This window comes from Capricornis sumatraensis, chromosome 9, assembly GCF_032405125.1.
Source record: "Capricornis sumatraensis isolate serow.1 chromosome 9, serow.2, whole genome shotgun sequence".
Classification (NCBI taxonomy): Eukaryota; Metazoa; Chordata; class Mammalia; order Artiodactyla; family Bovidae; genus Capricornis; species Capricornis sumatraensis.
Genome location: NC_091077.1, coordinates 60,163,785 through 60,191,501, shown reverse-complemented (window position 1 = coordinate 60,191,501; position 27,717 = coordinate 60,163,785).

Genomic DNA, 27,717 nt, shown 5'->3' with positions numbered 1-27,717 from the left:
TTGGACAAAATGATTTAAAATATCTCTTCCAATCAAAAACTGCTTCTGTCTCTGTGTGTTCTTTTCTCTGCCTCTCTCTTTCCCTCCACCTTTTCTTTTCTCCTCTAACTGGTCCCACTTTTAAACTAGACTGTGCTGCCTGTGATCAGATTTATTAGTCTCTCTTAAAAGCAGATAATGGCATGATTCTTCTTTCATAAACAACACTGCTGCTGCTGCTAAGTCGCTTCAGTCGTGTCCGACTCTGTGGGACCTCATAGACGGCAGCCCACCAGGCTCCCTCATCCCTGGGATTCTCCAGGCAAGAACACTGGAGTGGGTTGCCATTTCCTTCTCCAATGTATGAAAGTGAAAAGTGAAGTAAAGTTGCTCAGTTGTGTCCGACTCTTCGCAACCCCATGGACTGCAGCCTACCAGGCTCCTCCATCCATGGGATTCTCCAGGCAAGAGTACTGGAGTGGGTCGCCATTGCCTTCTCCATAAACAACACAACAAAAGTCAAATTTTCTCTCTACTGATGTGGCACTGGCACAGATTTTTTTCCTCTCCTGAGGGTCACTTGATTTTGTAGGTAAAAGTGTTCCCACATTCTAACTGAGTCACATTTAAAATAATCTTTAAAAGATATTATACAAGCACCTATGTAATGCTGGGGTATAATTAAAAGAGTGACAAAACTGACATGGAGATAGTATAACAACTGTGAATAACTGGCTGGAGGTGTAATAAAAACAGTAGAGCTTCTGTCTGAACAGCGAAACATCAAGCAGAGAATCAACTGGTTCAGCAGTGAGCTCTCCGTAGCCCAGGGCTGCAGAAAACAATCGAGTGCAGCAGCTGGCACACGCTGCCCAGCTCCCAAAGTACCCTTAGTGTGCTAACAGGTATTCGCTAAAGACCCAGGAGGAGACTCAAGTGAGGATCCAGGCATTTCACAGGTAGAAAGCGATCTGCCTGGGTCTGGATCTAAGAGTTGTCTGGTAGTTCAGACAACTGAACTACCTTCGGTTTGATTTTGGAGTTGAATCAGAACGCATGCACCAACCCTGTTTCCTCTAGTAAGACCAGAGAGACGCAGGTTCTCTGTGTGGCAAGGGGTGCTAAGAAGCTAGAGGCACAGAAGTTAAGAGTGTGGATGCTAGAGTCAGGAAGGCTGCATTTATGGCCCAGTCCTGCCACTCACTCACTGTGTGAACTTGGCCAAATCATGTGACACTGCTCTCAGTCTGCTCATCTCTAAAGTGGGAATAACTCTGGTCATTTGTGAGTATTAAATTACCTAAATGATATGCAGATGCTTAGTACACTGGCTGGCATGTCACTTGGGCTCCGTAAGGTGGAAGCAATAATTAATATTAAAGAATCCTCAGGGCTTTCCTGGTGGTCCAGTGGTTGGGAATCTGCCTTGAAACGTAGGGGACACCAGTTCTATCCCTGGTCCAGGAGAATCCCACATGCCTCGGAGCAACTAAGCCTGGGCATGACAACTGAGCCAGTACTCTAGAGCCCGTGAGCCACAGCTACTGAAGCCTGGAGCCTGTGCTCCACAACAAGAAAAGCCACTGCAATGAGAAGCCTGCACAGAGCAACAAAGATCCACCACAACCAAAAAATAAAACAAATAAATAAATAGACCTTTAAAAAACACAAAAAAGAATCCTTAAAGTCATGTACCCCAACTGCTATTCAATGCAGGGGTTCTTTCTAAATCACTAGCCCTACCAGCTTGCCACTGAGCTTTGCTTGAGCATTATTAAATCTGTTTTTGGACCAGTCCAGCTTGGGCAAAAGTTTTCGGGTTTTCCCTCCCTGCTGACTGTCAAGAGAAAAGCCCTTGGCTGCAGCCCATTCCACTGTAAGCACCTCCTTTTACCTCCCCAATCTACAAGTTTTCTCTGTTTATAGGTTTCTTTGAGCTGCAGAGGTGGGTAGCTGACATGCTTTTGATATATCCTGCAGTGGAATGTGTGAACTGGGTGTTTCCTGTAGTGGGAATGAGAGGTTATGATCTATGCTGTCCTGGGGTGGTGTATTTTGGGCACATCTGCTGTTTCCAAGGGGATGTGTTAGCGTGCTTGTCCTCTGTGCATGCTTCGAGTAAGTGAGTAATTTGTTTCCTTAAAACTCCGATAGGGAGACTATGAGAGCTGCTTTTGGTAACCCCTTAGGGTCAAGCATATGTCATCTGATTGTGTCATTAATATCTCTGTTCCTCCCACGAATACCTGGAACCAGACTCTAAGCGCTGAGGTTTAATATTACAACAGGTGGGCTGGGGGTTAGTGTTCCAAGATGCAGAAGCATCTTGGAGGGAGTTTGGAATGGAAGGTATGCATGAAGAAAATGGAGGGGTAAATAAGTAAGGATAATAACAGATAATATTTAGAGAGTGGTTACTCCAATAGGAACTGTTGCAATTTACATGTCATCTCACAGGGTTTTCCATAATTCTGGAAGAGCTATTATTATCTTTATTTTACAAAGATATTATCTCTATTCTACATATTTTATTATCTTTATTTTACAAATGAGGAAACAGAGGCCCAGAGAGCTGAGGTCAGTTGTCCAAGGTCATACAGTTAGTAAATGGTAGAGGTAGGATTTGAACCCAGGCAGTCTGACTCAAGAACCTGTGTTCTCACTACTGAGCCCTACTGCCTGCCATGCAAAAGAGCCAATGGCAGCTCCCTCTAGGGAGAAAGCAGCTTTGGGAGAGGTAAAAAGGCACCTAATTTCTTTCCCTCAATAGCAACCATCCATTACTTAGCTAAATATTTATATGTGTGTGTGTGTGTGTGTGTGTGTGTGTGTGTGTGTGTGTATGTCTACATATGTGTATATGTGTATTTGGGCTTTCCTGGTGGCTCAGACGTTAAAGAATCTTCCTGCAATGCAGGAGACCCAGGTTTGATCCCTGGGTTGGGAAGATCCTCTGGAGAAGGGAATAGCTACCCACTCCAGTATTCTTGCCTGGGAAATCCCATGAACAGAGGAGCCTAGAGGGCTACAGTGGATGGGGACACAATTGAGTGACTAACACTTTCACTTTTTTCATATGTGTATTTATGCATATATAATGGCCTATGGATTTTACAAAGATTTAAGAATAATGATGGCGGGTACTAGAGTGCAGATCAGGAAACCAGGAAGAGTCATCTTGAGTTTCTGGCAGATGCTGAGGAAGCTGTGATTGCTGTCCCCAGGCCAGGGGGTGTCAGCCTCGAGCAGCTTCCCTGGGGTGGGCAGGTACAGCCTGACAGGTGTGCGTTGCGGGTGCCCTGGGACAGGCAGGCTCTGCAGGTGCCAGCAGCTGTGCAGAACAGAGGCAGGCACCCTCTGGGAGTCTCACAGATGGCCTCAGCCTGGCCACAATTTCCGGAATCAGCAGGTCAGTAAAACAGTCTGTCATCCCAAGACAATATTGTAAAACCTTTGCTGCAACGGAAAGTCCTCCAGAGCCTCCCTCTGCCAGGCTCCTCAGCAGGTACTGTGGTCACAGAGTGAAGCTGGCAACACAGTTCATGCCGCTTTCTCCAGCAACATGTTGTCAGGACATGTGTCAGAACCACATGCTCTTGGCCAGACAGACTGCTCTTGCCTGACAGCCAGCGGCCACGCTACAGCGACAGCAGAGAGGATCTGGGCTAGATCCGAACAGCCTTCCCCAGGGCGAGCATCACGGGCCAAGAGGCTGGAGCTGCAGTCCATGAAGAGATGGATGGATAGATTTCTCACTTGTGAGTGAAGCTAACTCAATAAAATGAGAACGGCACACTGGTTATTCATTTGCAAATTTAGAAAGTCGGCTCAGGTATAATGCCATAGAGTTAACTTTTTACTTTTTTAAATCCCAAACTGTGTACTTTCAATTGAAGTTTAAAGATTTAAAAACAAACAAACCAAACTCAATTCTTCCTTATAACCAACTTGGTTCCTATTTCAAGACAAGCAGAAGCTAAGTTTGGGTTGGTGTGCCCCTCTGCCCCCGTGCTCACTCCCCTCCCCTCATCTTGTTCACTGGGGCTGTGTCCCTGCCTTGGCTCAGAGGGCAGGTAGCACACAGCCTCTTTCTAAGGACTCAATGAGATCTGTGTATTCTCTTCTTTCCCTGAGATCTTCCTCCCCAGTTCTGGGCCAGGGAATCAAGTTTGTTAGCTGTAGGGTAAAGGAGCCCTTTTTCCCCTCCCTAATTCATGGTTTCTTCAGAATATTTAGCTTTGTAATAACCCTTCCTGTTCTAAGGGCACAGACGTCTGAGATTCAAAAGCCAGGAAGCGACCCTTTTGTCTCTGCCTTGCTGTCCATCCAGTCCCTGAGGCAGTGCTCTCCCTGAATGAAGGGAAGGCTCAGGAAGGTTGGGAGGGGGAAATACCAGTTAATGTTTCAAAAATATCGTCTTGCCACACGTGGTCATGGGGTTTTATGAATATAATATACAGAGCTGTGTAAGAAGGACTGAGGAACAGACAAGCTTTGATGGAGAAAGGGGAAAAGTCCCAGCCTTGGTGGTTTTCCCACTTTGGAGTGGCTCCTGTCAATTAACACCAATTCTCTTGTCACCGCTGACTCTGTCCTCAATACCTTGACCAAGCCCCCAGTCAGGGATGCTGAGGAGCTGTGAAAATAGCTAACAACAGCTAACATGAATTAGGCAAAAAATCACTATGTGGCAGCCCTTGTGCGTCACACCTACCATCTCATTTAATTTTCACAGCCACTCCATGAGACAGACACTATATGATCTATCTTATATTTTATATATGGGGAATCTGAGGCACAGAGAGGTCAATTCATCTGCCTGAAGCAGTACACGGGAGCGTTAGGGTGCAGATAGGCATCAGGAGGACTAGGAGATGCTCCGTTTTCTCTCCTCTCCTCGGGGCATCCCTAGCAGGGTCTCCTCTGCGCAGCAAGACTCTCCTGAGAGAAATAAGGGGATCTGCCAGGCACCCCCAACAGGGAGAACGGTACTGCCCTGTACTGTGGCCTTGTGGTACCCTTTCCTTATCTGAAAAATAGTATTTGGGTTTCGTCTGGGGCCCTGGAAACCATGTTGGAAATAGAGGAACTTCAGGAAGCCAGCAATTGTCTTTGACTTGGAGTGACTCAGTCCCTTGGCCTCTGGGCCAGAGGTTTAAATACTTATACAGTGTTTACTTCCCGAGACTCTGGCAGGCCATCAAGCTCTGATAGGTTACAGGGAAACCCAAGGAATAGCAGCTGTCACCTGGGTTCCCCTTTATTTCAGATTTTTAGTATCACAGCAGAGAGCACAGAGAAAACATCTACATGTCTGGAGGTTTCTCTCCCCAACCCCTGACTTTAAGCTATGAACCCTTTATTGAAATGATGAGATGGCCACTAGGCTATATTGATTCTATTCCAAAACATGCTTGGAATGTAAACACACGATGACCTGGTGGCCATTCAGGGAAATCCCCCACACCAGGTCTGCCTGGCTTTGGATGTGGCTCCCAGACGAGGTTTACTTGTGAGGCCTGGTGCTGGTTTTTCAGTCCTTCCAGATCACCATGGTTCCTACCTCTTCCTTTTGCCTCACCTCTGGTCAGCTTCTCTTCTACGCTGCCACGTGCTTGAAGGCCCAGGTGTGACTCCTGCCTAGGGCTCCAGAGGTGCTGTGACTGCCTGTGGGTAGGGCCTAGAGAGCCATCTGCTTAGAATCCCCAGTCTCCCCAGCGTAGCCCCCAGGGCACTTCTTGCCACATCTCATCACATTCCCAGCTTCACAGATACCGACTTGAGGCTCAGAGAAGGGAGGAACTTGCTCAGGGCCCCCACCATGCTGGCCATACCAGGACCAGCAGGAAAACGCCTTGTTTCAGATCAGGGACAGTTTGCAGGGCAGGTCAAAATGAGGTATAGATGACATAGGTCAGGGAATACTCAAAGGCAGCCCATGCAGCTTCAATTCTGAAAAGACACAGGTCTCCCAGAGACCAGAGACCTCCTCTTTGGTACCTAAGGTGCTTGTCCCATTGCTCAAAGCTCCACAGGCCCCCCTTGTTGGCCTCTGCAGTCATCTACTCACTGGAAGCTCCTCCAGCATGATCACCACCAGAGGGGCTCCACTTACAGAAACCGGACCTGCTGGCCAGGCCCTCTCCTCCTTTCCCAGGGCTGAGAGGATGGTGTACCGCCATTCCACTACATGCCATCTCCTTCCCTCCCTCTCTTCCTTTCTTCTCTTCCTCCTTTTCCTTCCTTCCTTCTTCTTCCTCCCTTCTCTCTCTTCCTCCCTCTCTCCTTTTCTCTTTCTCTTTCTATCCCTCTCTCCTCCTAAGGTTTTTCTTAATATCTGGAGCTTCCCTGTCAGAGGGAACCAATCCCTTCTAGTCTTTACTCTGCCATTAACTCTTGGTGAGGTCTCAGGCAGGGGCTCCCCAATTCTGGGTCACTGTTTTCCCATCTATAAAGTTAAAGGGTTGCATTTTTCATCTCTCAGTTTCCTTTCAGATCCAGTAGTCTATGCCTATTAACACAGATGCAACACAAAACATCTTCAGGGGCCGGGCATGTAAAGTCAGTGAAACACCATCCAAGGGGTTCAACTGGAGACACTGGGCCACCAGAAGGGGAAGAAGCTACGGGGCCCCAGTGGATTATTGTTATACAAAAACAAATCAAGGTCCCAAAGAGGGCTGTCTGTGGGAGCTGGATTCTGCCTGTGGGCCACCCCAAATGTAGGATTTTGGATCCTTGCATCCAGATGGATAGATGACCACAAAGTCACTTCCAATTACCATCGAGAGAAGTTACATGCCCACTACATGCCTGAAGGATCTAGAGGAATAGAACATTCCTGAAATGAGGTCTTGCAGAGCCCCAGGCTGGATAAGGGAGCACCATGCAAGCATGTCACTCTCAAGGTCTTGATGACATTACTTAGGGACAAACAGAGGTTTTCAAACATTTTTTGACCATGATCCACTGGAAGAAATTAACTCTAAAAAGTGACCGAGTACACAAACATGGGACATAAATGTCTCACAAACAAAGCTAATTCTTAGTATATGTAATATGTACTAATATTTTCCTTTTTCTTTTCCCTCCATTTTAATACTTTATGCCATTTCATTAAAAATTTTTGTTTGTAACCCAATAATATGTACATGATCAGAAGTGAAAAGAATGATAAAGATTATTCTTAGGTTTGTGGGGTCTAATATGGTAGCCATTTATTTTATGTGACTATTCAAACTAAAATTAATTACAATTTAAAGAATTTTAAAATTCATTTCCTCAGTCACACTTGACACATTTCAAGTACTCAATAGCCACATGTGGCCAGTGGCAACTATACTGGATAATACAGGGAAAAAAAGTTTTCATCATATGTTCTATTAGATATCCCTAACCTAAATCTCTTGATGAAAGTGAAAGAGGAGAGTGAAAAAGCTGGCTTAAAGCTCAACATTCAGAAAACTAAGATCATTGCATCTGGTCCCATCACCTCATGGCAAATAGATGGGGAAACAGTGGAAACAGTGGCTGACTTTATTTTCTTGGGCTCCAAAATCACTGCAGATGGTGATCGCAGCCATGAAATTAAAAGACGCTTACTCCTTGGAAGGAAAGTTATGACCAACCTAGACAGCATATTCAAAAGCAGAGACATTACTTTGCTGACAAAGGTCCGTCTAGTCAAGGCTATGGTTTTTCCAGTAGTCATGTATGGAAGTGAGATTTGGACTATAAGGAAAGCTGAGCCCTGAAGAATTGATGCTTTTGAACTGTGGTGTTGGAGAAGACTCTTGAGAGTCCCTTGGACTGCAAGGAGATCCAACCAGTCCATCCTAAAGGAGATCAGTCCTGGGTGTTCATTGGAAGGACTGATGCTGCAGCTGAAACTCCAATACTTTGGCCACCTCTTGCGAAGACTTGACTCATTGGAAAGAACCCTGATGCTGGGAGGGATTGGGGGCAGGAGGAGAAGGGGACGACAGAGGATGAGATGGCTGGATGGCATCACCGACTCGATGGATATTAGTTTGAGTGAACTCCAGGAGTTGGTGATGGACAGGGAGGCCTGGCGTGCTGCAATTCATGGGGTCACAAAGAGTCGGACATGACTGAACTAAACTGAACTGAATCTAAATCTCACAGTCTGGCCCAATGAAGAAACCAAGGCCAGGGTCCTTCAAAGAAATAAATCCGAAGCTGCGGATATATGGGTTGGCATCAAGTGGACATAGTCTCAAAAATGTCTGCCAGGGGTCACAAGAAGAATTCGGATGAAGAATGGGTCCCCTGCAGATTTATCCTCATTATAGGATTTACAATTCAGAGTCCATCCTGTAAGGTGGTGTACCAGAGCATTAACTTTCACAGAAAAACAGAAGCAAATTTTCACTGCTTGATGGGGCTTTTATGGAGTAATTTCTGTAAGCTTGAGAGAAAATAGGCTCTGGAACCTGTTGGTACTGGGTTCAAATCCAGACAGGTTGGATGAAATTTGGCAAGGTGCTATGTCCCAGAGCCTTAGTTTCCCCATCTGTAAAATGGTGATAATAATGTCTACCTTTCAGAACTTTTGAAAGGAGAAGTAATATATATATATATAAAATGCCAACAGATCATCCAGTATATTGTAATTGCTAAGTCAAAGTTTTGCTATAATAATAATGGTAATGACAATTGTGGTAACAATTTAAAAATGAAGCTGAATATTGTGGAGAACTAAAGATAAACACATCTCTCATTGCAAAGGAAATTCCAGGGATGGAATAGGGGAGTTTTGTAAAAAAAAAAAAAAAAATTGTATCTAATGCTAAACCAAGTACTTGGTACTAGCAGGCACTCAACTCATACTTGCCAAGTAGATGAATGACTAAAATATATCCCTAAATGCTACAATCTCAGGTATAATTGGATAAAGGAATCAGAGAGATCCAAACATGAAGTGCTAAGATTCTCATGAATTATTTCTGATTGGGTAGGGGAGGGGAGGGAAAGAAAAAAAATTGGAGAGATATCATTTCTATATTTTTTTTAGTAGGTTGTTGATACATGGTAATGAGATGAAGAAGTCAACATACACAGTATCCAAGAAAAAAGAGAGAAGACAAAGACCAAAATTAATAGGAGGAAATACAAAGAATATACTTTCTTCTGAGATTAAAAACTTTTTTAAAAACAAAGATCCTCCATAAAAATCAGTGAATGAAAGTAGCTTTTTTATCTTTAGGAAGCAAAGCATCATTCAAAGTTTCAAACTGAATTTGTATGGTCTGGGGAAAGCGGGGAAAATGTTTACATTCTGTGTGTATCAGCAAGTAGTTCTCAATTATTATTGGTCCATGTATCATGCCCTACAAGCTGCTTTTTTTTTCCATCCATAAGTGTAGTGGACATCTGCTGTTTTGCCTTTTCAGCATCTGCTGTCTGCTTCTTCTGGCAACATAACCTCTCTTTCCCATGGGGAACCCATTCTGTGGGGCTTGGTGGGCTGAACCTGTGCCAACACCGATCAGCAAGTAGACCAGTCTGGCCACCCAGAGAACCCCATCTTCTTTCCATGTGTGATTGGCTGACCTCATCACCTCTGGGGTTTTTCTACAGGGGCTCTTGGAGAAGCCATCTGGGTTGCTAAGTCAGGAGGAGGCAGTCTGAGGCCCCTGGCCCCATCCTGCCTTCAGATCAAGAGAGAGCATTATACAGATGGAGAGAGTGAACAAGTCCCTGATGTATCATTTGAATCTGTGGATAAAGATGGGCCTGAAGCCACTGTACTTCTGAACTTACCAATTATACAAACCTATATAGTTCAGTTCCTTTTTTAAAAAAAGTGAGTTAGTTTGAGTTGGGGTTTTATCAGTTGCAATGAACTACTTTACATCCTCAGTTTTCCATCAAAATAAAAATCTGCTATTAAACAAGCATTCCAGGAGCACTCCATACTGGATCTCATGTATCTAACACGGCCTGTAGCATCTTGCTGAGGACGTGATGAACCAGGTGGCCACGGTCCCTGTCCTCACATGACTCACACTCCAGTGGGGGAAACTTTGGGAAAAGTGCTGCAGGAGAGGAAGAAGAGGCCTGTAGCAGACACGAATGATGCCATCCCGATGGCCATTCCTCTCTTCATCTGCTAAGGGAACCTCTCTCCTCTGCAGGGAACCCGTTTTTGCTTATCATCCCCTGAGCATTCATGTCTTTCAGGAATGGCTGTGACCTTTCCTGGACTCAGAGAAGGAACCTTGATTGGTGAAAACAGATTCTAGTACTCTCATTCTTTTGCCAACTGATTAACTTAGGCAAAGGCATGTACACATTCCTGGCCAATAAGACATAAGGAGAGGTTGGGTGGGGGTCCTGGGGAGGTTTTCTTCCCTCTTCCTGGCCTCTGGGATGCTGGAACTCCAGCCCTGGTGCCTATGATGAACTCTACGGGTAGCCATCCAAGATGGAAAAAATCTGGGTGCCTGAGGATGATGCTCAACCTCTGAACTAAACTGTCTTGGATCTGTCCCTCCTCGGACTCACTGTCCTATAAAACAGATGTGTCTAGATTGTTTAATCCACTTTTAATTGGGAGCTGCTACTTACTGCTACAGGCACTCTATGGAACTAAGGCTATGCTATGGGGTCAGCTGAGCCATCAGGGAAAGCCTCCTGAAGCCACTTGGAAGATGGGCAAAGCTAGCCAAGCAGGGGCGGGGGGTGGGATGTGAGATGAAGCGGTCTTAGAGCAGCAGTCAGTGGTGGAAGCAAAACTGGAACTCATTCCGTCAAGGTGCTTTTTGTTATGAGAGTGTTTCTCAAACGGACCAGCTAACCACCTGCTTCAGAATGTCCAGGGGTTGGTGGGTGGGGGAGATGGGCGTGGATGATAAAAATGCAGATCCCTAGGCACTGACCAGACCTACTGAGTCAGACTTTAAAATTTAAACAGGCTCCTCTGGAGAGTCAGAGGAGTCAGTGACTTGGGTGGGTGACTAGAAGACTCATACACTTTGGCACTGAGATGAGAATTTTAGAAATCTTGATATATTAATTTGTATCAAAGTGCCATCATAGAGAATGTGCCAATATCCTTCTGAGTATTACAAAGTATATTTTCTCTGATACGTTTGCCAACCTTCACAAACATTAAAAAAAAGTCAACTGGCATTGAAATAATGTCCTAATACAGCTAGATTAAACACACATTTAATTCACTCAGCCCTGGCAGATGGTTTTTCTTTTCTAAAGTTGTCATTTCTTTTAGGAAGAGCTGTTTCTGGTCTGTTATTAGAGCCACCCCCCATCAGGCAGAGATGCACAACACAGGTGGTCGTGCAGACAGGGAGACAAACAAAGGTATTTCCCCTCTCTCTTTATCTAGTATATTCTGAGGAGCATAGCTGTGATGTCTCAGAGCCAGCTTGTGATGGTGTTACTTGTCCAAACCAAAGGCAGTCCTTCAGCATGATAAGCCCTGAAATCCTTTGTTGGCCTCCCCACATCCACTCTCACGGTCCACTCATCACCAAGCTGTGCAGATGAACCCCTCACATAGCTCTGCCATTCAGCTCATCTTCATCTCCATCAGCTCCGGCCCAGTGACAAGCATCTTTCCTCTGGGCTACCACAGTGGCTTTCCTACCATACCTCTTTTCTGCACCAGTGGTTTTCAACTCTGGGGCAATTCTCCACCCCTTCTTGACTACTCCTGCCAGGAGTCATTTGTCAATGCTTGGGGACATTTCTGATTGTCACAAATGAGGGGTGTGTGTGTGGGTATGATACTGACATCTAGTTGGCAGAGGCCAGGGATACTGCTAACTATTTTGTACAACATAGCTCCTCTCCAACCCAATAAGGAATTATCTGGTCCTAGATAGTGTCAAAGTTGAGAAATCCTGCTTTAGATGTATCCCTTACACCCCACAGACCTCAGGTCAAAGGCCTTTTTCTGACTTACCTTCACAGTACAAACCCTACTGTTATTGGTTCTCACAGTCCTGGGTACCCTCCCTTGACTGTATTATTTTCAGTATATATTGATATAACAAGTTGTGATTATTTGCTTACTCTATTTCCTCCATTAGACTCTAAGCTTGATGAAAGCAGAGATGCTGTTCATTGAGCTCACTTCTCTAGTCAGGCCAAGCACAATATCAGGCACACAGCACATTTAGAATAAACACCTTTAAAATAAATGAACTTACTTTGTGCAAATTCATGTACAATCATGGAACACAATGGTTAGCATAGGTCCTGACTACTAGAAAATTACATTCTTGTAAGGACTCTTTGAAAGATTCATATTTAAGATAAATGTTTTGAAGTATAGGAAAATCCCAATGGCCACAGGTTGGAGAGTCTTTGGTTTTAGGACTCCTACACACCCCTGAAATATTATTGTGAACCTCAAAGAGCTTTTGTTTAGGTGCTTTACATCTATTGATATCCATCATATTAGAGTCACATCTGAGAATTTTTTAGAAAACAAAAAAAACAGAAGCACACATTCCATTAGCTGTCAGTGACGACTTCATCAGACCTCACCTCTGAAAACTCAACTGTACCCTCATGAGAGACAGGGAGTGAAAAAGGCAGATCATTTCTTAGGATTGTTACAAAAATGGTATTGATCCTGTGGACCACTCAGAGGGCCTCCAGGAGTCTTAGGGGTCCCTGTAACATGTCTGAAAACTGTTACATTATAGGAATCCTAATGTTTTAGAAATAACTTCCTGCAGAGGAATTAGGGCAATTGATTCCTACTCAGAAATGGCACATCTGAGTTTGTCCTTACAAAATGGAAGGCATGGGGACACCAGCAGAGACACACTCCTCTTCTGCTGACCCAGTCTACAACTGTAGCAGACAAACTATGGCTCGAGGATCAGTTCTGGTCCACTGCTTGTCTTTGTGTTTTATTGGAACGTTGCTATGTCCATTCATGGATGTTTTGTCTATGGCCACTTTTGCACTAAGATAGCAGAGTTGATAGTTACATCAGAACCTGCAGGACTTACAAAGCCCAAGAGACTCGCTATCTGGCCCTTTCTAGAAAAAGTCTGCCAACTCTTGTTCTTTAGAATATTTATGAAGGCAAATGCTTCTGTCAAAAATAAAATTGATGTTGAATGACATTTCTGCATGTACCCCTCTGCCCCTAAATTGGACTGGGCATTAGTGAGTGAATAAGGAAGGTGAGAAAGAACACACCTCTGTCAGGAGGGATAAAAAGGCCATCAGCTTGAGACCTTTGCTTCTACTCCTCCAGCACACCAGGAGACTTAGGATAAGTCATCCCAATCTATTTGGGGATGCTGAGGGAGATGGACTACACGGGGAAAGCATTCCAAAGAGTTAGAGCTGCTCAGAGATGAAATGAGCTGCCTTTCCAGACAGTGAGTTTCCCAGATGTGGAAGCTGGTTGAGGTTGCAGGATCAGATTGACAGACAGGGATCAGATCTTTGGGAATCAGATGGATGATTGTATCAAATCAGGGAACACAAACTCAGTGCTTCAGGGGTAGGAGGTCATATAAATGAGTGAGTGGACTGGGATGAAGGCAGTGAAAGATGTGGCCAAGGAGGCATGGTTCCTACTCTATTTCAACTGACCCCTGCCATGTGGGGATATGGGCTTGGGGAAACCAGAAATCTGGATTTTAAAGTCTGGATTTTAAAACCTCTCGGTGCTTATAGTTTGGCTCAAATACCCCAAAATAAAGAACAGTACATGAGTCAAGTAAAACATGTGTATGGATCATTTTGTCACCCAGGCCACCGAGATAAGATAAACTTCAGGGCCTTTCCTAGCTTAAATATTCTTTGACACTAAGAGAATAGAAGAAATCCCTTATATTTATTATTATTATTTTTAAATTTCAGTGTGTCTTGACATCGTATTTCATGCACATTTCTGTATTCAAGAGCACAGTCAGGGCTAGAACCCAGGACTTCTGATGCCAAGTACAGTGCTCAATGCTATGGCTGCAGGATCCACTATGCCAGAAAAAAAGACCTGAACTTAGCAGAGCAGACTGGGTGGAATGAAATGGAAATGGGCAGTGAGGGCGGAAGAGCTAACTAGGCTGAGTGAGCAGGGAGAGAGCTTAGCAGCAGGAGGTACAGTAGACGTGAGCAGGGCAGCAGGGACTAGAAAAGACAGTCCATCTGATCCCGAGAGCAGCAACTTTGCCCAGACCTTCCCTTGATTTCAAAGGTCCAGGAGCTGATGGATTCCAGTGTAACTGGAGCTAGTTTGACCTGAGTTTTGGTCACTCGTGATCTAAGAGTTCTTGCAAAATCTTAAGGATGGATTAAAATTTTGTATAAAATTTTGTATAAAAGCAGTCTTAGACAATATGTAAATGAACAGGCATGGCTGTGTTCCAATAAAACTTTATTTACAAAGATCAGCAGTGGGCCAGAATTTACCTTTGAGCCATAGTCTGCTGATCCATGCTATGGAATCATTCACTGGTCTAGTAGAAATGTGACTATACTGAGTGTCCTGAGGCCATGTATATTTCAAGGCCAGCTCACAGGTTATTTGGCTGGGTTATTAGACTAGATGATCTTAAAGATCCCTACACACCGTGAGATTCCAGGATGTTTTGATTTTTGCTTAAATCCTTTGAGGATTTAAAGGTAGACTCTCATTCAAGCTATGTTTGGAACAGAAAGTCTCCTCCAACAAAATGACTCCAATCATAATTACCAGCTCTATAACTGAGCATATGTTGATGGAAGCCTCAATTCATACTGAGCCAGTTAAACTGCACGGAAGGGACAGCTAACAGATCTCTCAAGTTAGAGTCCAGGCTGTTAATTACTTTTGTAAAAGAAATATATAAACATGCAGATGGCAACTGTAGTAAATATGTTCATCTACATATAAATACCAAAATCCAGCCCACTCCTCAAGGCCTATCTCATATGCAACATACTTTTAGAAAGACTTCCAGATTTTTTCCTCATCCCCACTCCATTATCTCTCTTCTTTAAAATCTCATGGCATGTACTTCTTATGACTAAGCAGTGGTTCCCAAACCTGAGCATGCATTAGAACCCTGGATGTTTTATCAAAACTTGGATTGCCGGACCCCACCACCAGGGTTTCTGATTCAGGATGTTCAGGACTGGGTGAGAATGTGGATTTCTCAGTTCCCAGGTGATGCTCATGCTGCTGGTTTGGGGACCACGTTTTGAGAACCATTCACCTAGAGCACAATCTACCCTATAATATCATCACTTTTGTGCTTGCCTTATTTCTCTAGCAGACTGTACATTACTTGAGGAGGGATACTGTTTATATTCACAAACCCTGGGGAATATTCTGTAGGCTTTCAAATTGTGGTGCTGGAGATGACCCTTGAGAGTCCCTTGAACTGCAAGGTGATCAAACCAGTCAATATTCATTAGAAGGACTGATGCTGAAACTCAAGCTCCAATACTTTGGCTAACTGATGTGAAGAGCCAACTCATCAGAAAAGACCTTGATGCTGGGAAAGATTGAAGGCAGAAGGAGAAGAGGGTGACAGAGGATGAGATGGTTAGACAGCATCACCAATTCAATGGACATGAGTTTGAGCAAACTCCGGGAGACAGTGAAGGACAGGGAAGCCTGGTATGCTGCAGTCCATGCGGTTGCAGAGTCAGACACAACTAAGCGACTGAACAACAACAATAATTCTGTGGGTGCTTCACAAACATTTAGATACAGCCATGGGATGAGTTGAGTTAAGTTTTTGGCTAAGGTACACCTGACAGCTGTTTCCTACAAGAGGAATTTCTGGAGACCACAAGGAAAGCAAATGGAACAGACTTGTTCTCAGGAAGCAACCAGTAAAGGAAATTTCTGTGGCTAAACCATGCTGTAATAGAATTCAAAATCCCATCAAGTTCAGTATTCTGGTGGAAGACCAAAACCCAAATGAAATCGATCAAATAGTTATACAACTTTTCCTATACATATTGCAGCTCTAGGTACGTGTTTGCCTAAAGGGAGTGAGGTGGGATAGACAATGATGAATAATAGAAATGCTTCCCTGACAGCTCAGTTGGTAAAAAATCTGCCTGCAATGCAGGAGACCCCAGTTTGATTCCCGACTTGGGAAGATCCTTTGGAGAAGGGATAGGCTACCCACTCCAGTATTCTTGGGTTTCCCTGGTGGCTCAGCTGGTAAAGAATTCACCTGCATGTGGGAGACCCGGGTTGATCCCTGGGTTGGGAAGATCCCCTGGAGAAGGGAAAGGCCACCCACTCCAGTATTCTGGCCTGGAGAATTCCATGGACTGTATAGTTCATGGGGTTGCAAAGAGTCGGACATGACTGAGTGACTTTCACTTTCACAGGTTACCTAAATACCCCTTAGAGGGAAATCAAGAAAAAAATGTTTGCTAAGAATTAGGATGTGGTGGTATTTGGAGGCAGGGCCTTTAAAGAGATTATTAAGTTAAAATGAGGCTGTAAGGGTAAACTCTAATCCAATATGACTAGTGCCCTCTTAACAAGAAAAAACGAGGACACAGACACACAGGGAGAAGCTGGCCATCTACAAGCCAAGGAGAGATGCCTTAGAAGAAACCTCGATCTCAGACTTCTAGTCCCTAGAGCTATCATTAATCATATTTCTGTTGCTTAAGTCACTCATGTGTGATAGGTTGTGATGGCAGCTCTAGCAAACTAATACAGACTCCAAATCATAATTTTAAATAGTATAGAGATATAAAACCTATCAGGGAATCAAGACCATGCAATGCTCCTGGAGTGGAAAGTGCCCTGACCATCTACTCCTAGTTTAGGCCCTAATATCTCCAGCCTGGAGGATCCCAACAGGTCCTAACTGGTCTTCTTTGTCCATTCATTTCTCTACACAGTCGCCAGAGTGATGCTTTCAAAATGCGAATCCGATGATGCTTACCCCTGAAGTGCTGAAGCGCTCACCACACTTCAGAGCATTTAACACCATTTAATGGCTTCACTTGGCTCTTGGGATAAAGCCAGACTCCTTGCCATGGTTGACAAGCGCTTGCATGTCCTGGTCCCTGCCAGCCTCCCCCATCTCCTTAGACCCTCCTCACCTCCAGCGGTAGATGACAGCCGCCTGGCTTTCTTTCTTTTCCTTCCAATGCACCCTGCTTCCTCCCCACACTAGGAGGCTTCCACTCCAAAACAGACATGACAGAGGTGCTTTCACATGCAGATGTGCTGTACGCCCTGGAAGATTCGTCTCAAGGCAGGCGGCTTTCAGTCCTGACTGCTCTTGCCCCGCTGCCTCTAGGCTAGTCGCTGGTAGAGACTGTCTCAACAACAGCTAAAAGCACCGTTTACAATAGCCACTGGGAAACAATCCAAGGGTCCATCAACAGAAATTGGCTTAAGAAGATGTGATGTGTGTGTGTGTGTGTATAAATACAGTGGAATATGACTCATCCCCAAAAATGGAATGAAATATTGCCACTTGCAGCAATGTGGATGAACCTAAAGAATATCAGACTAACTACATCAGACAGAGAAGACAAATATTGCATGATATCACTTACATGTGGAATCTAAAAATACAATACAAATGAATCTATGTACAAAATAGAAATAGACTCACAGACATATTATAGAAAGTGAATTTATCGTTACCAAAGGGGAGAGGGATGGCAGTGGGGGGAAGGGATAAATTAGGAGTATGGGAGTAACAAATACAAGCAGATACTATACATAAAACAGGCTTCCCTAGTGGCACAGATGGTAAAGAACCTGCCTGCAATGCAGGAGACCTAGGTTCAATCCTTGGGTTGGGAAGATCCCCTGGAGGAGGGCATGGCAACCCACTCCGGTATTCTTGCTTGGGGAATCCCCATGGATAAAGGATCCTGGTGGGCTACAGTCCATGGGGTCACAAAGAGTTGGACATGACTGAGCGACTAAGCACATACATAAAACAGAGAAGCAACAAGGATTTACTGTATAGCACAGAGATCTATATTCAGTATCCTATAGTAACCTAAAATGGAAAATAATCTGAAAATATATATATATATATAACTGAATCCCTTTGATGTACTCCTGAAATTAACACAATATTATAGATCAAGTATAACTCAATTTAAAAAATTTGAAAAGTAAGGGGAGTAGTAAACAGTAAAATGTACCAAGGTGTACAAGGGTGTCCTTCCCAAACTAGGCATGGGTGAATCCTGTAATGGGTACCATTCATCTGGGAATTGTAAAATGAGCTGAAGGGTGAAATTCCGGGCCTGTCGGCCAAAACGAGTCACCTGCTCTGACAGGCATGATGAAAGGGCTCTTTCTTTCTGGTCTAGCTTGCTCACTGCCCTTCAAGACACAAAGAGAAGAGCAAAGATTCTATCCTATGGTTACTGTCCTGTGTCTCTCTTTATTGTCATTTAATTATAGAGACCACGCTTTCTGAATGAGATACTGAAACGCATGACTGGACGCATGGCCTAACAATGGGATGAAATATTTGAAATGAGGACAGTTGTACATAAGGACACTAGACCCACAATGAATGGACTCTTTTTACCTTGTCCCATTTACCTATAACCCAAATAAAGCTAGGTTTGCCTTGTGCTCAATTTCTGTGCACAACTGTAGTAAATTTTAATGACGAAAAGAAACATAGCTAACAATCAAAAGTAATAAGAAAAAACGATTCAAACTTTTGCTGGATTCTCTTTCAAAGAAAGTCAAGGGAGAAGGCATCTATGTAATAACTAGCGAAACAGGTTAACTGAAAGGTTTTCTCATTCATTGCAGTAATTAAATCACAAAACATGAGTCAAGGGAAGCAAGATCACTCCACCTATTTTACAGGTGAGAAAACTAAGGCTCAGGGAACTGAGATGGTCCCAGAATCCAAATCAAGACTTCAGACTCCTAGTTTAGTGAGCTTTCTTTTCTACACTTGTGTCCACACACACCACCAGACTTCCTTTCCACCATTCTGCATTCTAAAATACTTTTAAAAAATTTCTTGACACTAATAGCAGCAAAAAAATGATGATTGTCAATATAAGTTCAAGAATCCTCAGAGATTCATTAACATTTAATTCCCAAACCTCAGCTAAGTGTGGCGCCCAAACAAGAAGGAACAAACATCACTCTTGCAGCCTCTCTAAACTAGATTAATGCTTCATTAAAAAAAAAAAAAAAAAACTACCAGAATACCTCTTTTCCAGCCAAAGAGGCATTCTGTCCACAGTTGACTCCGTGAACCCTGGGACAATAATTAACATGTGGGCCAAAGGCCCAAACCCATTGGTCCAGGACAGATTCTCAGATGAGAAACAGAGAAGCCCCAAATCCCACTCACATAAAGGGCTTATTGACACTGGTAGAAAGAATACAGACTACAAGGGAGACAGTGAGGCAGAATCTGGGCTATAGAGGAAATGGGTGGGAGGACGGGGTAGACTTCTTCCCTATTTCAAAGCCCCTTAGATTTTCACCAGAGCCTTCTCTAAGTTTACACCCTCAGCTGGACTTTGCTCCTGGCTAACAAGCATTTCCCCACAGCCCAGAAGGATGTCACAGAAGCCAAAGTAATCCAGGTCTGTTAACACATTCCTGTGGTAAAACAGAGGGTTTTGGAGAGCTCCCATGGACAGATCAGCTGAGGGTGATGTCCAGGTGCCCTGCACTTGGGGCTAACACCCAGGAGAGAAACCACTTCAGTGGGGCAAGGGCATGCACATCCAGAAAGCCCCCAAAAGGTGATTTGATTATTAGAAGGGGAGAGAGGAAAGAAATTAGGGCTAAAAAGCCATGTGATGGACCAGAGGTCGGAAGAGTGCTGAGTAGGAGGATGAATACGGAGACAAGCATTCATTCCACCTGATCTTGGGCCCTGTGCTGGGCGTGGGACACAGAGGGCCCTGGAGAGACAGGACAATTCCTGTGTGATAGTTAAGTTAGCCCGTGTGGGCTTCAGACTTTTTTCAACATGTAGATAAATGTAGAGCCCCTAGGTTATAGCCCAACAGACTCATAAACAGAAAGTGTCCTAGCCTTCCTAAGGACAAGATATCCTAAGATTTCCTGGAGTCCCTTGACATAAAAAGCTTTTTCTTATTGAGTATGCTACAGTGATACTAGCCCTCCTGATACCCACCAAGCCCCAGGGAAGACCTGGCTCCAAGCAGAAAGCCCGAGTCAGCACTAACAGGTTACAAAGTCCATTTGCTAATGCTAATACCATCTTCGTTGGTGCAGTTATTTATTGGGCAATATTTACTGGGTAATTCCTATGCACCAAGGACTGGAAACACGCTGGTGGATAAAACAAGCATGTTTCCTCTCCTTTGAAAGTGTATAGTTCCACGGGAAAGATACGCATCCCTGGTGGCTCAGTGGTAAAGAATTCACCAGCCAATGAAGGAGACGCAGATTTAATCCCTGGGTCGGGAAGATCCCCCGGAGAAAGAAATGGCAACCAATTCTGTATTCTTGCTTGCAAAATCTCATGGACCGAGGGGCTTGGCGGGCTATAGTCCACGGAGTTGCAAAAGAGTCGGACATGACTTAGCGACTAAACAACAACAAGAAGCAACTAAAGAAATAGATAATTCCAAAGTGTGACAAGTAGAAAGAAGAAATGAGTAAGGCTTGGGGAGAGGCAATCTGAAGGTAAAATATTTCATTTGTGATTGTGAGCAGGCAAGGAATCCAGCCATGGAAGACCAGGGGCAAGAACAATGCTGATGGAGAAACGGCACACGCAGAGGTCCTGAGGCTGGAAAGTGTGTGGTGAGTTCAAGGAGGCCAGTGTAGCTGGAAAATCAGGGCCAGGAAGAGACCTGCACAAGACCATCTGAAGAGGAGGCTCTTGAAATGCACAATATCTGAGCATTCACCAAGCACTTTCGCAGGTGTGATGATAGTTGAAATAGTCCTTTGTGGTAGGCAAAGATGAATAGGATAGGCTCACTGAACTGATGAGAATATCAACAGACGTTACTGAGTTGGTAGGAGAGCTGAGATCAGGAGTCAGTTCTTCTGTTTCTAAGCCTAGGAATCTTTCACACACAACACACACACAAATGAGTGAGTGAAAGTCGCTCAGTCATGTCTGACTCTTTGCAACCCCATGGACTACAGTCCATGGAATTCTCCAGGCCAGAATACTAGCGTGCCTAGCCTTTCCCTTCTCTAGGGGACCTTCCCAACCCAGGGACCAAACCTAGGTCTCCCACATTGCAGGCAGATTCTTTACCAGCTGAGCCACCAGGGAAGCCCAAGAATACTGGAGTGCATAGCCTATCCCTTCTCCAGCAGATCTTTCTGACCCAGGAATCTAACTGGGGTCTCCTACATTGCAGGTATATTCTTTACCAACTGAGATATAAAGGAATAATTCAGTGTAATTTACAAATAATGAAATACATACATCTTAAAAACAAAAAGTTTTGACAAATATATAGACACATGTAAACAACATCTCAGCCAAGAAAGGACACATTTCTATAATATGGAGACAATTTGCTGTAACCTTTCGTGACCAATCACTCCACCCCAAAACCAGAGGCAAACTCTGTTATGATTTCTATCCACACAGATTAGTTTTGCCTGTTCTTGAACTTCATAAATGGAATCATACAGTATGTGCTTCTTTTTGTCTCACTTCTTTTATTCAGCAATTTTTTTTTTTTTGAGATTCATTCATGCTTGGCATGTATCAATAGTTGCTTTTTTGTTTTATTTTTGTTTGTTTTGCTGAATAGTATTCCACTGTGGAAATGTAACCAGATTTGCTTATCCATTTGCCCACAGAAGAACAGTCCAGTTGTTTCCAGCTTTGGAATATTATGAATTATGCTGCCTAGAACATTCCTGCACAAAACTTTCTGCAGATTTATGTTTTCACCTCTCACGGGTGGAGTTGCTGGATCTTCATATTATTGTGTTGAGTTTTTATGAAACTAACAGTTTTCCAAAGTTGCTGTACCATTTAACATTCCCACCAACAATATATGAGAAACTTAAGCCATTTTTATGGGTGTAAAAAGGTGGTTTTAATTTGCAGGACTAAAGCTGAAACTCCAATACTTTGGCCACCTAATTCGAAGAGCTGGCTCATTAGAGAAGCCCCTGATGCTGGGAAAGATTGGAGGCAGGAAGAGAAGGGGATGAGAGGACGAGATGGTTGGATGGCATCGCCCACTTGATGGACAAGCTCTGGGAGCTAGTGATGGACAGGGAAGCCTGGCACGCTGCAGTCCATGGGGTCACAAAGAGTTGGAACAAATGAGTGGCTGAACTAACTGAACTGATGACTAATGATGCTGAGCACCCATTTGTATATGTTCTTTTGTAAAGTATTAGAATTTCTTGCCCATTTTTGCTGCTTTTAGTGTTCTAAGAAGTCACCGCCTACCTCAAGATCATAAGATAATCTTCAATATTCTCTTCCAGAAGCTGTACAGTTTTAGCTTTTCATTTATTAAGGTCTAAGACCTATCTCAAATTTTGTGTATTGACTAGTGATGGACGGGTTATCAAGTATAAGGTATAAGGACTCCTTTCTTTTTTACTTTTTATTGTGGTGTAACTTGTATAAAGTGTATAAATCTTCAGTGTAAAGGTTAAGAATTTTACATTTGTTTACATCCATGTAACCACATTCAGATCATTGGAGGATTCCTTTCTATTGTCAACAATATTAGCCTTACTATGTTAGTATCATCTTTAAGTAACAATTATTTTACCACATTGATTTTCCTTATATGCATGCATTTGACAGAATAGTACGCATTTGCATCTTGTGCACATATGGATTTGCAAGCTGCAGCAATAATGCTCTGACTCCGTAGGGGTCTGTTGCTTGTAGTTGTAGAACAAATGCACTATTCCCTACTGACACCTGGCTCCTATTCTCAAGGAGTTTATAGTCTAAGAAGGGCGCTAGGAAATGCACATGAATAAAGCTGTTGAGTTACAGCAAGTGACCCATAATCATAAGAATGTTTTAAAACAAGGGTTAGGGACTTTAGAAGAGGAAAAAAAAATCTCTTTAGGAGTGGAGGAGAGGAAGTTTTTAGCCTAAAGATGGCTAGAATTTTGACAAATGAGGATAATTATATGAGATACTGCCTATGAGAAAAAGAGTAAAATAACAACAGCAAGTGCCTTAGTTAGGATCCTTTCCATCGTAATTTACAGAAACTCAAAATTAGTTTAGGCAAAAAAGAGAATCTGTTGGTTCTTACAAGTGAGAGGTCTATGGGTGGGCTGAGCAGCCTCTGCATTCAGATCTGGCTGGATTCAGAGGTTTTACTATATGGTCAGAGCTATAACTTTTTTCAAACAGCTTCTTCCCACATGCTGGACAGGAATGCCCGCTAGTATTCCGAGAGCCTTAGCTCAGCAACCTTAATGGAATGAATACTTTTTCCTAGTATTTCCCTATACAATTCCAGAGAATACTATGGTTGACCTCTCTAGGGTCTAATGTCCACTGATGAACAAATCCTTGTGGCATAGATAGATGGGATAAGTCGACTGGCTAGTCTAGGTCATGTGCCACCACCTGGGGGAGGGGCAGAACACCACAATTGCCAGCTCATTTGTACTCCAGAGAGTTAGGGGCAGTTTTTGCACGGAATCAGAAGCAGGGATCATAAAACATGCTGGACAGACAATTCGGCTATTGCACCTCGTTACAGAGGAAGGGGGGCTCTGAGCAGGAAATGTGAATGGGAGCAAAGCAGGAAGAGACTTCACTTTGTGCCTGGAGGCCCTGGCATGGATACTGCCCTGTATATTTTTTCGCAAGTGGAAAGTCTCTGACCTGAGTATCAAGAGCTGTCTACTCAACAGACCCTAGGGCAGCTTGTGCACCCTGGCATTTAGTGGTCACATGAGATGAGTCAGGTAATCCCAGAGTATGAATTATAGGCTGTGCAGAAAACAGAGCCACAGAGAGAATGGAGCCTTCTAGAGTCCTTTCTGGGTCTATCTTTCCAGTGTAATCCTTATCATATTTAAGGTAAAGTTCTCTTATAGTTACAAAATGAACTAAGCAAGAGAGATGAGGTATTTGTGTCCTCCTTTTAGACTGGAATTTCAAAGCTGGAAGAGACCTTAGAGATTATGTAGCATAAGGATCAGCAAACCGGCCCGCAGGTTAAATCCCCCTCCACCTTTACCTTTGGAAATAAATTGCGACTCAACCGCTGCCTCATCCATATGACCACATATTATCAAGGGCTGCTTCTATGCCTCAGACACCATATGGCCCGCAGAGCTCCCAATATTTGCGACCTGGCCCTTTACAGGAAAGGTCTGTCAATTCCAGGCCTGGTATGACTCTCTCCCTATTCAATTAATATTGCCCTCTTCAACATTAATCTCATTCCTGACTCACACTTGGATCAAAAGAGACAATTCACAGAGAGTTTAGAATATAGTTTGACATATAATAAATAAATAAAATTAAATGTTAGTGAAATAAAAGTCCTAGGCTATCAATACCTCTGTTCCTCTCTTCAATGGAATGATTAAGCGGTGACTGGTCCTAACCATGCCATGTGTTGATTAATTTGTTTATTGAAAGGGGTTTTTTTCCAACACATTCAACTGTATTTCATTAATTATTACTGAGTGTGTGCTAAGCATCTAACACCCATTCCCTCACTCTGCCCTCCCCCATCCAACCACCTTGAGAGGAAGCTGAAGCAATGGGGATAAAGAAAGTCACAGAAGGTTCCACAGCTAGTTAGTGGCTGAGCTGGAACATGAACCCAGGCATTCTGACTCCACAGCTCAAGTGCTTATCAAATACACTATCAAAAGCATCTCACTTTGGTCAGTAACCTAATTTTCAAAGTATCAGTTCGCACAGTCCCAGCAATCAGAATCAGATTAACAGGTCCACTTGAAGGGACAAGAGCAGTGACACCAACACCGATGCACAGCGTGCCTAGGGAACCCGCCAGCTCATCCTCTCTGCTCCCCGTGCCTTCCCTTCTCATCCATTCACACCTGCTCCACGGTGCTCAGCCAGCCTCTGCTGCCTCTGGGCTCTCCTATCCATCAGGTACGTGTTACCAGGGAGATCTTCCTAAATAATGCACAGCTCTGAGGGGGGTCACTGCTCAGCTTAAAACCTCTCATGGCTCCTTATTGGTCACAGACTGTAACAAATACTCTCCAGCCTGGCATGTACAACTCTCAAAGATCTGATCCTCACCAGCCACCCCCGCCCCCACCTTCTTTCCTCACTGTCCACCTCCTCATACTTCATAGATAACCAGACTTGCTGACCTTTCCTGAAACCCTCTGTTTACTTTGTCTCTGTTTACCCTCCCCACCCAGCCATGGGTCTGGGATGCAGAAGTTGCGCAACAAGTGAATGTGGAAGCTCGCCTGTGAGAGTGGATGGATGAGCCCATCGGGAACGCCCTTTTTCCCCATCCAAGCTATCTCTCAAGATCTGGACTGAGTGTTACCTTCTCCACAAAATAGTCCCCGGCTCTTTCAGGGGAATCTGGCCTGACTCCCTCTTCACTCGTTCCTGCCCTCTCAACAGCCAGGAGGGTTTTATTTTATTACAGTCACCCTTGCTCGTGTCTGCGCCTGGGTGATGCTGGAAGGAGGCTGTCTGAGGTCACATTCTTTCCTGTGCATCTCCAATCCCTTAGCACCTGGTACCTCGCCATGCAGAGAGCAGGGACTTGTGTCATTGCCCTAGTGAACAGGAGAGCAGTGCTGGAACATCCAACAGGAAAAAGACCAGCCACCCCAACCTGTACTTCCCCTTCACCCCATAACTCTCATCACAGTAAAATGGGGAAAGACTGTGAAGAGGAGGAAGCAGGAAGGAGGGAAAGGATCCTAGGGGTTGGCTCAACGTGGTTTCAAATACCTTCTCCACCACCTCCCAGCTCGTGTGACTGAGGCCAGGAGACTGTACCTCTGAACCTCATTTCCCTTTTATGCAAAATGGGAGTATTTAATAGTCTATGTTAGATCCTCCCACTCACATATTCATTCAAGGCGTCATTACTTGTTAAATATGAGATTTAGGACCAGAGACTTGTTTTTTGAGCCTTGGTTTGCCCCTCTGTAAAACAAGGATATTATTAGCATCTACCTCATAGGTCTTCTGTGAGGGTTAAATGCATTCATATCTGTGAAGACCTTAGTACCGCGCCTGGCACACAGTTAATGCTCAACCAATATGAACAGTCACTGGCGGCCATAACTTTGTGCCAAGAGCTGTAATGAGTTTGGAGGACTCAGCAGTGAACAAAACAGGCCTGTCACAGAGCCATCATGTGGCTTATAGTCCAAAAGGGGATAAGAGACAGAAATGACAAGCCAATGGCTAATACAATTACCAATGATGGTGAGTTCTGTGGAGAATGGTGAGAGTCCATGTAACACGGGGGACCGTCCTTACATGCAGAGCAGGGAAGGGCTTTGCAGGATTGTTGCAAGGATTAAATAAATAATATTTGTAAATAATTGCACTCAGATAGGCTATAATCGGAAAAGAATGTCTCTTGATTAGGAGGAGGAGGAAAAATGGGTCTAAGGCTCAGGCATTTCTCATGGGGCTTGAGCTTCTCTTTGTTTCTGAAATGTTGCCTCCTAGGTCCCTTCTCCCTACCTGAAATGGGCCCAGGCTCTGTTCCTGCCCTTTGAAAGAGGAATTTATGGTCACTCAAAGTTCCTGTGCCCTATATTCCTGACACTACGGGCAATTCTCCTTGCAGAATACCTCATACCGACTGTGAAGATATCTAATTTTACGGTTGCTTTAGATCGTCCTTGGACGGGCAGGGTCCGGATCCCTGGGCTGCTTCCCCAGATTTCAAAAAGCAGCAGCAGACCTCGAGCTGGCCCTGGCCCCGCATGCTGAGAGCAGCTTGCTGCGGGAAGATTGGCACTTGGTGGAGTGTGCTTCAGGTGCTTAAAATAGATCAACTGTGTCTTTAGACCATTGCAAGGCAGTCCTTTCATTGGCCCTGCTGGTGCGGGTGAGGGCAAGAGATAACAGCCTATGGAGAAAGACCTGTGCAAAATCAAGCAGATGCGAGGAAAAAGCTTTTGAAATGATACAGGCAGTGGAGAGGGGAGTTCTGCCAGAGAAGGGGGTGGGGCTGTGGCACGCGCACGCAGCAGTACCCACGGCACAGGGAGCAACAGGATGGCGAAGTGGAGCCTGTCTGGACCTCCTGCCTGGCTGGCGGGGCACTCGGAAACAAGGCTAACACTTCTGGATTGCAGGGCACAGTCCGGTAGCATCACGTGAAATCACCAAGGGATCACCTATACTCTCCGGGGGACACAGAACCAATGTGTGGGGCTAACTCTGGAGGATTCCTACTGCTCCTTCAGAGCCCTCTCCTCAGGGTGTTTCAAGTCCCTCCTCCGTTGTTGGGCATGCTCCGCCCTGGATACAGTGCTCAGACACAGCCTACTCAGGGTTCTCCAGAGCAGCGCTATGACCCCTCCTGCCCCTTGCAGCCTGGAATCACACTGTCCAGCAGCCCACACAGCTCTGATGCCTGCAGCTGAACTTGAACTCAACCCACCCCTCCCCCAAACATTTACTCCAGTGGCTGCCGTGGCTGGTGCTGGGGACACTGGGCAGTGATGGCCGCTGAGGAAGGAAGAGTTTGGGTTACATGTGGGAGGTAGGAATGACCAGATGCGGACCCAGACTGAACACAGGGGAGTGGAGGAAACGGAAATGCAGATGAGGGCTAGTTTCTGATTACTAACTTCCT